Source organism: Palaemon carinicauda, chromosome 37, assembly GCF_036898095.1.
Source record: "Palaemon carinicauda isolate YSFRI2023 chromosome 37, ASM3689809v2, whole genome shotgun sequence".
In the NCBI taxonomy this organism is placed as follows: domain Eukaryota; kingdom Metazoa; phylum Arthropoda; class Malacostraca; order Decapoda; family Palaemonidae; genus Palaemon; species Palaemon carinicauda.
This window is the reverse complement of record NC_090761.1, coordinates 68,465,324-68,475,591: the sequence shown is the minus strand read 5'-3', so window position 1 is coordinate 68,475,591 and position 10,268 is coordinate 68,465,324. Positions and strand designations below refer to the sequence as shown.

The 10,268-nt window shown below is 34.3% G+C and overlaps 1 long non-coding RNA gene across 1 annotated transcript in view; it reads right to left on the bottom strand.

Moving 5' to 3' along the window:
* Positions 1-1,048: 1,048 nt before the first annotated feature.
* LOC137629176 (uncharacterized) overlaps positions 1,049-10,268 on the bottom strand; it is an 18,765-nt gene continuing 9,545 nt past the window's right edge. Inside the window, exons 2-4 of the long non-coding RNA XR_011041469.1 lie at positions 9,506-9,601; positions 1,514-1,620; positions 1,049-1,114 (exon numbers count right to left, since the gene is read on the bottom strand). This is a non-coding gene — a long non-coding RNA (uncharacterized lncRNA). The remainder of the gene's footprint in view (positions 1,115-1,513; positions 1,621-9,505; positions 9,602-10,268) is intronic.

Below are 10,268 nucleotides of genomic sequence, written 5' to 3'. Positions count from 1 at the left end.
TAAGTTTTGTTGGTCAACCTGGTTTGGCAAAAATTACATTTTGATTGGTTTCCTCCTATAAAAATTGCAGTAACTAGTTTTAAGATCTTAAGTTACTCTAGCCATGAGTTTGAAACCCCTGGACTTGAAGAAACTAACCTCCGGCTTTTCAAGTTTATAAAAAGTTAAGAGGGAAATTAATTTCAATGATTTTAGGATATTTTCTCCGATATTTAAGACCCCAGGCGTTTGGTTTTAGTTTCCTTACTAGACAGGACAATTAGAAATACCTTAAAAGTGATCAAATGCATTATGACTGCTAAACTCACATTTGAAATTATTTCATAACCTTTCTGCTTAAATATCTAGCTTAATTTATTAAAATTCCTGTCAATTACTAATTACAATTTTAATCAATCTGGGTCCTTGAGAGAACGTTAAATTTAAAACAGGACTATTTTAATCGCTTTACGGATAGTTTCAACTTTGTGGGAATAATTCAGATGGTCTTAAATAAACTAATAGCTTATACTAGGATGCTTTCAGAGGTTATAGGAAAATATAATTATGGTTACTAGATATTCACTGAAATCTAAATAGTTGAAGATAATGATTATGCCATAAAAATATGAAAATTTTAACCATATGAAATACATTACTAGGGCTTAAAGAATTGAATTTATAGACTGGTTAAAAGTAGATGTTCGGAGTGGAAATTGAATTCCTTATATGAAAAGATTCAAGTTTGAACCAGATTAAGTAAATTTGACCAAGAACAAGAAATGTTTCACCAGGTAAGGCTCTAAAACTAAATTAAGTCTCAAAATAGAGAATTCGTTAAACGCATTGACAACTATTTTTAAGGACCGAGACTGCCAACTTCAAGGGAAGTACATAAAAGACATTGCAAATTTTAAGAAAAAAAAAAAAAAAAAAAAAAAAAAAAAAAAAAAAAAAAAAAGAAGAGTCATCCTTAGGAACTTTGCTTGTTCACAGCAGTTGTAGAGGTAGTTTCAACGGAAGTATTATAACTGCAGTAAAATGTAAGTAGAGCACTGTAACCGAAAATAATTTGTCGGAGTGTTGAGAGCAGAGCTTTAAAGGATTGTTTCCTTCAGCCAAGGGTTCTTTTATCCTGTGAAAAGAAGAGATGGTTTAAGATAAGGATGGATATTTTTTTTTAATTTTCTTGACTTTATGTCTAGAAAATGCAACCAAAAATTTACAGCACGAACTTTCCACTTATGACAAACAAGAATAATTTGCATGAAGTACCCAACAAAAATCCCAGATAGTTTTAGATCCACCAAGTCAAGTTTTCACGTAAGCTCAAAATCACAACCTTTATAACAAGTCCTAACAACCAGCCTCTTCACGCCGATCCCCTATACAGTATATCTAAAGCACAGCTCCATTGAATAATGTTAATTGCACAGGTTTATAGTATAGTTAAACTATGGATATCTACTGGTTTTTTTCTCATCTTCAATAATACTCATTTACACTAGACAGTGAACCATCCAGTTACTCTTACCTTGAATAAAGTCTAAGTCTCTGCAACTACAGTAGAAAGGAGTCAAGTGTTTGATCTTGAATGATTTAGAAAGAACCTCGTCTGCGGGCTCCAAATTAAGCCAGTATCTGTAAAAGTAAAGTTCAATTAGCTAAATACTAAATTAAATAAAGGTTCATAAATTGTCGATGCATTGAAAATATTAACAGACAACGAAAACTAATATTCAGCATTAGCATTTGAACATCGCTAATTACATTCCTGCTGATCAATGTAAAGTCTGCTCAAAGTAGACTATCGTTAACTGGAGCTTCATTGTAAAAAAAAAAAAAAAAAAAAAAAAAAAAAAAAAAAAAAACTTATATCAGTCATCTAAATTTTAAATTTATTTCATTTCTTAGAGGCAATTATGATAAGCAGTTTTATTGACTAGGCCAACAATTTGATCAGTATTCAACCTAAAAATAAATAAATCATCTGTCTAATTCTCATTTAAATCTGGAAATCTAGAAATTTTAATCCCAGCATATTACCTTATTTCAAAAACTATAGTAAAACTAAAAAGACCTGGAGTAAATTTTGACAGGAATTTAATGTTTTAAAAACTGATATATTGACTAGGAGTGGTATTACGGTCACCAACCTGTAAAAGTAAAAAACTGTCTCCGATATTTGACATTAATACGGCTGAGAACCGGATATTTTTACGGAGAAATTCCAATCAAAAGACTAACAGTATACAATGCACACTTTTGTTCGTTAACAATCAGGGTTCAGGACCTGTCTTTGTACACTCGGGCACTAGTTTCTCTTCCTCTTGTTTTGTTAAGTTTTGTTAAGTTTTATAGTTTATAAATGAATTGTTTAGGAGTTTGTTGAAATATATTTTTTCTTGTTTCCTATCCTCACTGGGCTATTTTTCCTGTTGGAGCCCTTGGGCTTATAGCATCCTGCTTTTCCAACTAAGGTTGTAGTTTAGAAAGTAATAATAATCCATCTAAAAGCTCTATGATAGCCATTCTCTGTTGTGAGAAGTGTGGGTACATGGGAGGTGTGTGGATCCCCCAAAATACGACGAACAATCAGTTTGTAATTACAATGAAAGAAATTGACCACATAATTTAATTTGTAGTTTATAAAGTAATGATAATCCGTCTAAAAACTATGATAGCCATTCTCTGTTGTAAGAAGTGTGGGTATTTAGCCTTGCATGGTGTATCGGCTCCTCCATGTTGACCAGTTTCTCCGACTTTTTACTATAGTCTATGGGTATCATCAATCACTTTGTTTTTAATTCTGTACGTATTGTTTTTGTTATAATTCTTGTTAATCTAGTTTTTAAGTATGCTGTCTCTTTTTTATTTCTATTAATTCTTATGCTGTCTGGAGACATTGAGCGAAATCCGGGACCAGTACGTCCTAGATTTCATCAATGTCGTCTTCTGTATTGCAATATTCGTGGTCTTCATGCAAATATCCAAGACCTTACAGTTGCGTCCAGACAGTATGATATTCTTTTGTGCTCAGAAACTTTGGTTTCTAATATGAGGCACTCATCTGAGCTCCTTATAACTGGTTTTAAGAAACCAATAATGTTGAAACGTGATGCCATCCCTAGGGCCAGGGGAATGGCGGTGTATATTAGGACCGAGTACCCTGCTTCTCATAAGTCCTGCTATCAATGTGGATGTCATGAGATCCAGGTAATAAAAGTTTGTGGCAGGCATAACAACTTTTATTTGTGTTCGATCTACCGGAATCCAGACTTAGATGATTCTATCTTCGATTGTCTTCTTACCATTATGGCTAAGATACAAGAAGATGATAGAAAGGCTTCTTTTGTCTTTGTTGGTGATTTTAATGCTCACCATAGGGAGTGGTTAAGTTCTATCTCTCCTACCGATCGCCATGGCTTAAGAGCTTTAGACTTTGCCTCTGAATCAGGCTGTGAGCAAATCATAAATGAAGCTACTCACAGGTCTGGTAATTGCTTGGACCTCGTATACACTGACTCCCCTGGCGTTATAACTAGTAAGGTTGGTTCTCCAGTCGGGACATCTGATCATGCCTTGATTTCATTATTAGTGAAGACTGAGCAGCCTGTCCCTGATATATCATATTCTTGTAAAATTTATATGAAATCCCAAGCAGACTGGAATGGGATTTTACATGATCTTTTGTGCTTGAATTGGTCACAATTATATAATAGTGTAGATCCTGTTGTCCCTTTGAATGAGAATCTAGTCAACATAATTGATAGGCGTATCCCTTCTCGTGTGCTAAGGTACCGAGTGAAGGACAAACCGTGGTTCAATAATGATTGCAGACGTGCTTATTTGGAGAAACAGGAGGCCTATCATCTTTGGAAGGGGAACAGATCAGATTTGACCTGGAACAACTATACTCAGCTTCGAGCTTTTGCTCAGAGAGTTTATGCCTCAACTGAAAAGGAGTACAATTTAACCATAAAAGAAACACTTTCTGGTACAACTCAGGAACATAAATGGTGGTCTACCCTTAAATCTGCACTCTTTGGTGTAGATGCAACAGTTCCTCCTTTACTTAAACCAGATGGCTCAGTCACTCACTGTCCAAAGGAAAAGGCAACCCTTTTGGCTGATGTTTTTGACAGTAAACAGAGTAATGAAAAACTTGAACTTCCTCTTTCCTTTTTTCCTGAGGCTAAACTAACTAGTTTAGCTTATCGATCTCGTGAGATTAAAGCTGTTGATGGACCTTGATGCTTATGGAGGTGTAGACCCAAATGGTATTTTTCCTTTGTTTTTTATAAAGACAGCAGATTTCTTAGCTCCAAAGTTATCTGTTATTTTGCGCAAGTTAGCAAGAAGAGGAGCTTTTAGCACTAGTTGGAGAATTGGTAATGTTACTCCTCTATGTAAATGTGTTTGTGGTAGCTCAAGTCCCACTGATTACCGCCCAATTTCCATAACTCCCATATTATCTAAAGTTTTTGAACGTCTTCTGGCAAAACGTCTTAATAGGTTTGCTGAAGGTAATCATCTACTCCCTAGTTTGCAATTTGGTTTTCGTAAAGGCCTTGGAGCATGTGATGCCCTTCTTACAATCTCCAATGCTGTACAGAAATCCCTTGATTGTGGTCGGGAAGTTCGTATGATTGGCCTTTATTTTAGTGCTGCCTTTGACAGTGTTAATCATGAGGCCCTTGTTTTCAAACTGAAACAGTTGGGAGTGGGTGGGTTGTTTCTTAGCATTATTATTAATTTTTTAAGTAATAGATCTCAAAGAGTTGTTGTTGATGGGCACCATAGTGATTATAGGAACGTGATATCCGGTGTTCCACAGGGTAGTGTTCTTGGCCCATTACTTTTCATACTATATACACATGACATGTGGTTTGGCCTAGAAAACAAACTTGTTGCATATGCTGATGATGCTACTCTTTGCATCAATTCCATCCCCTGAATGTAGATCTGGGGTTGGTGAATCCCTTAGAGATTTAGCTAGAATTAGTGCATGGTGCAAATTATGGGGTATGAAGTTGAATCCTAACAAAACTCAAAGTATGATTGTAAGTAGATCAAGGACGGTGGCTCCTCAACATCCGGATCTCAGTATTGATAGTTTCTTTAAATATGTATGACTCTTTCAAAATTTTAGGTGTGATTCTCGACAGTAAATTTACTTTTGAGAAACATAAGGTCTCTTGTCTTCTTCAATTGCACAAAAAATAGGCTTATTGAGAAAGTCTTTCAAGATTTTCGGTGATCAATCTATTCTGAAGAAGTGTTTTAATTCTTTCATTCTACCTTGTTTTGAGTATTGTTCTCCTGTTTGGTCTTCAGCTGCTGATTCTCATCTTAATTTGTTGGACAGAAACTTACGGTCTATTAAATTTCTTATTCCTGATCTAGATATTAATCTCTGGCACCGTCGTTTAATTAGTTCATTATGCATGTTGCATAAGATTTTTCATAACTCTGACCATCCTTTACATTCAGATCTCCCTGGACAATTCTATCCTGTTCGTAATACTAGGCAGGCAGTTAATTCTAATAGCCAGGCCTTCTCCATCACGAGGCTCAATACTACGCAGTACTCCAGAAGTTTTATTCCAGCTGTTACCAAGTTGTGGAATGATCTTCCTAATCGGGTGGTTGAATCAGTAGAACTTCAAAAGTTCAAAGTTGGAGCAAATGCTTTTTTGTTGACCAGGCGGACATGAGTCTTTTTATAGTTTATTTATGACATATTTGTTTTTGATGCTGTTAATAGTTTATATATGACATGTCTGTTTTGACGTTGTTACTGTTTTTAGAATGCTTTATTGTTAATTTGTTCTCATCATTTATTTATTTCCTTATTTCCTTTCCTCACTGGGCTATTTTTCCCTGTTGGAGCCCCTGGGCTTATAGCATCTTGCTTTTCCAACTAGGGTTGTAGCTTGTATAGTAATAATAATAATAATAATAATAATAATACATGGGAAGTGTATGGATCCCCCAAAAATATGACTAATTACAAATAAAGAGCTTGACAAAATCCTTTCATAGTTTTCAGCCAACCACAATAGTTATACAAGAAATTCACGTTAATTCCTTTGTTCTACAGACCTCTTGGCTGTTTCAAATAAAATTCTTTCATAGCGAGGATGAAGGATTTTATTGAAATGTTAGCTTGGGCCTTTAAGTAAACTAGAGATTAGGAAATTGGGTTATTAGAAACTTCCGTGCGTTGACTACAAAAAAAAACATTATCGTTGGAAGAAATTTCTACCTTAAACTCAAGTTTATTCTTGCTTAAATCATTATGCCTTTTTAATCTTATTTCAGAAAATGAAATGACCTAAAGTACAGTTTTTTTTTTTTTTTCAAATAAAATAATAGTTTCTCCTAGAAAAATTACATATGAATACCAGTAAGTATCAAGTACGCTATTATAGCCTGCGCTATTTTGTAAACATCATTACTCCAAATACCAAGGTTATTAGCTGCGCTCTAGTAAGCCTATGTTTTTTTTTACCAATTTAGATTACTTAAATGATCCTACACTACATTGAGCTAACAACTGAAAACTATTGATCCTACGCTACATTGAGCTAACAACTGAAAACTATTGATCCTACGCTACATTGAGCTAACAACTGAAAACTATAGTTAGTTCTATTTTTAAAATCCAATTTCAATGCACATGAAAGCATAGGGTATTTCACCTGCAATAAACTTTCAATTGGGCTCTACAGAGTGCTAGAAGAGTTGGAAGAACCAGGCCTACATGGCTGAGGACTATGAAGCACGAAGTAGATGATGAATGGAGAAGTATTTAATTAAAAAGGTCAAGGTAGACACGACTGTAAATCTAACCAGAGCCCCTTAGCCTCAATAGGCGTAGATGATGAATACTATCTGTTTAAGTTGCCAATTTATATCAAGTTCTACTTACATTGAATTGCATATGAAATTAAAATTAAGCTATCTGAACTTTTAAGGCAATAGAGATTTGCTGTACATCAGACAATGTCGAAACTGCATTAGTTACGGGTGGTTCAGTTATTAGAACTAGGATGACAATTTACAGTTCTATTGCTTAAATATGCGGCCTTAGATTGAATAATCTCCTTAAAGGAACAATACGATAATATTTAACTTCGTCCCCGTCTTTCCCTAAAAACACGATGGAAGTAAATTTCTTAACATTGAGTATATCTTAGAAGGGATACAAAGATCCCTACACGAACCTTTAAAGTTTCCGATTGATAATAGATGGTTCTCATCAATACATCTATATAAACTTGTGATAACCTTTTGTTAATTTTCTCTAACCATTAGAAAGCTTTAACAGGCTGATACTTTTTAGATCAATTCAAAATACCAAAATCGCTGCAATTTCCATTATAACAATATTTCACTTATTAGCAGGAGCGCGTTCGAGCACTAAATGCACAAAATCTTTAAATTACAGAATTATCAGGATGTAGAAAATGCGTACCAACGCCATTCATATTAATAATTTACCTACTAATGTTTTATTTTACATATTCCAAGGCTAATTAGTGCACTCGCTAGCTTACTACATAAAGACATTCAAATAAAACTATCCTTCGTAGGTCTGAAGACAATGCTTTGATAATTAGATTTGGCAATAAGTTATAAGCGGCTGGTAATGCTGTATGCCTTTGAATGTATACGATATAATGTATTATGAAAGATCCTGTAGAGTACGGTTCCCCTGCAGTATAGCATAGAAAAAAACACTGCTTAAAGCAAAGTAATTTATAAATTAATACCCTTGGCCTTCACCGTAAGACAATACTACACTTTTCTTTTAGTTTCATTCCAGCTATGACCAGATTGTGACAGGATCTTCCTATTCAGGTATTTGAAACTTTAAAACTTCTCTAACAGATTGACGTAAATGTCACTTATATTTAACTAGCAATTCTAACCTTGTTATTAATCAAATAGTTTTACTCTCCTGATTTTTTTTTTTTAAAAATAAATATTTGCTATTCCTTTGCATCCTTGACTCACTGGGCTACTTTTCCCTGCGGTAGTCTTAGGTTTATAGTTTTCTGCTTTCCAAACCAAGGTAGCTTGACTATTATAGCTCATGTGAATTAATAAGGTTATCAAAGAATGTATTACATTAAATATCTCCAATACTGTTTTCAATTCAAAGTTACTATGCATATTTGAAATTGAAAAATCCTCATTGATCAAGTGCACTCGTTGAGTTTTTTCCCGAAGCTAACGCTATAAAAGTAATAGTTAAGGAGAGCATGCGATATTTAAATTAAACTGTACATACTCTAATCAAATATACATTTTCCACATCTTATTTCACTAAGGATATTACCTTAAAGCTCATAACTTGTTTTAACCAATTGTTCTATTACTGTACTAGCTACAGATCGATCCCTCTCCCGGGGCCGCGAGGTTAAGCTGTTTACTAGGGAGGCCACTGCTGTGGTAGGCTCCAAAGGTGGTGGTTGGGCTTGCTCGGCTGACGTTCTGGTGAGCTTCTATTCTGATAGAACGAACTAGACATTTAACCTTCAACCTTTTATCACTAGTTTCTCCCAGAAGTTATGTATGGAATGCTAGAAGGAATTGAGTGCACTAATTGCCTACCAGGAGGTATATCATTACAATAAAAACCAAGGGTATTAACTGCTACAGCATTGCATGTATTTTTACTAATCAAAATTTGAAAGGTTCCCTACGCATATATTAAGCTAATAACCGTACTCTTCATTATTGCTGAAATAATTTACCATTCTAATACTATACTGATAAACTGGAGAAGCCAAGAGAATTTTACCAACACTTACTACCTGTATACTTTCTATGATTTCAAAAATAGTAGTTAGACTAAATGGGCATAAAATAAGGAATTAGATAAACTTAGTGACAGCATATTTGGCCCTTCTGATTAACGCTACTTAATGAATATTACACAAAATATGCCAGGTTATTAAATACTAAAATATATAAAACAGGCCAACGAGTTAGTTTTTCATCCGGGGGTAGAAAATTCTCAACAAGATTAAACTATTACGAATTAAAGCTTGATTATGGTGAAACCAGTAATTCAAGCGAACAACGTAAAATTCCTACAGCTACTAGTTTCATATTATATTTTTTTAATCCTGTGAAAAGAATAAATAGTTTAAGATAAGGATGGATATTTTTTTTTAATTTTCTTGACAATGCAACCAAAAATTTACAGCACGAACTTCCCACTCTTATGCCAGACACCAATAATTTGCATGAAGTACCCAACTAAAGTCCCAGAACGTTTTGAATCCAACAAGTAAAGTTTTCACGTAACCTCACAATCACAACCTTTATAACAAGCTCTAACAACCAGCCTCTTCCACGCCGATCCCCTATATATCTAAAGCATAGCTCCATTGAATAATGTTAATTGCACAGGTTTATAATAAAGTTGAACTATGGATATCTACCGAGTCTTTTTCTTATCTTCGATAATACTCTGTTTACACTAGACAGTGAACCATCCAGTTACTCTTACCTTGAAGTCTCTGCAACTACAGTAGAAAGGAATCAAGGTTTGATCTTGAATGATTTAGATAGAACCTCGTCTGCAAGTTCAAAATCAAGCCAGTATCTGTAAAAGTAAAGTTCAATCAGCTAAATAATAAATTAAAAGTTTGAATTGTCGATGCATTGAAAATTGTAACAACTTAAACTAATATTCAGCATCATCATTTGAACATCTCTAATTACATTCCTACTGATCTATGTACAGTCTGCTCAAAGTAGACTAACGCTAACTGGAGCTTCACTATTAATAAAAAAAAATAACTTTTTTCCTTATATCAGTCATCTAAATCTTATATTTCATTACATCAAGGCAATTAGGATAAGCAATCTACTCACTAAGCCAACAGATTGAGCAGTATTCAACCTAAAAATAAAATCTATATCATCTAATTCTCATTTAAATCTGGAAATTTTAATGCTAGCATACCTTATTTCAAGGACTTTTTCCCAATAAAACTAAAAAACCGGTGTAAAGGATTCAAGTTACCCCCCGTTTCAAATTACCCCCCGGTAACTTGAAACCGGTTTCAGATTACCGGGGGGGGGGTAGTTTGAAACCGGTTTCAAGTTACCCCCTCTGTTTTCTAGTTACCCCCTCATCAGAATGATAAATAATTCATGTGACATCGCAAATATGTATCATGCATTTATTGTTGGCTTCGCAGCAGTAGGAAAAGTAGTTTAATCTGGTATTTAAGACCAAAAATTGTGTATTAGTGAATAATATGACA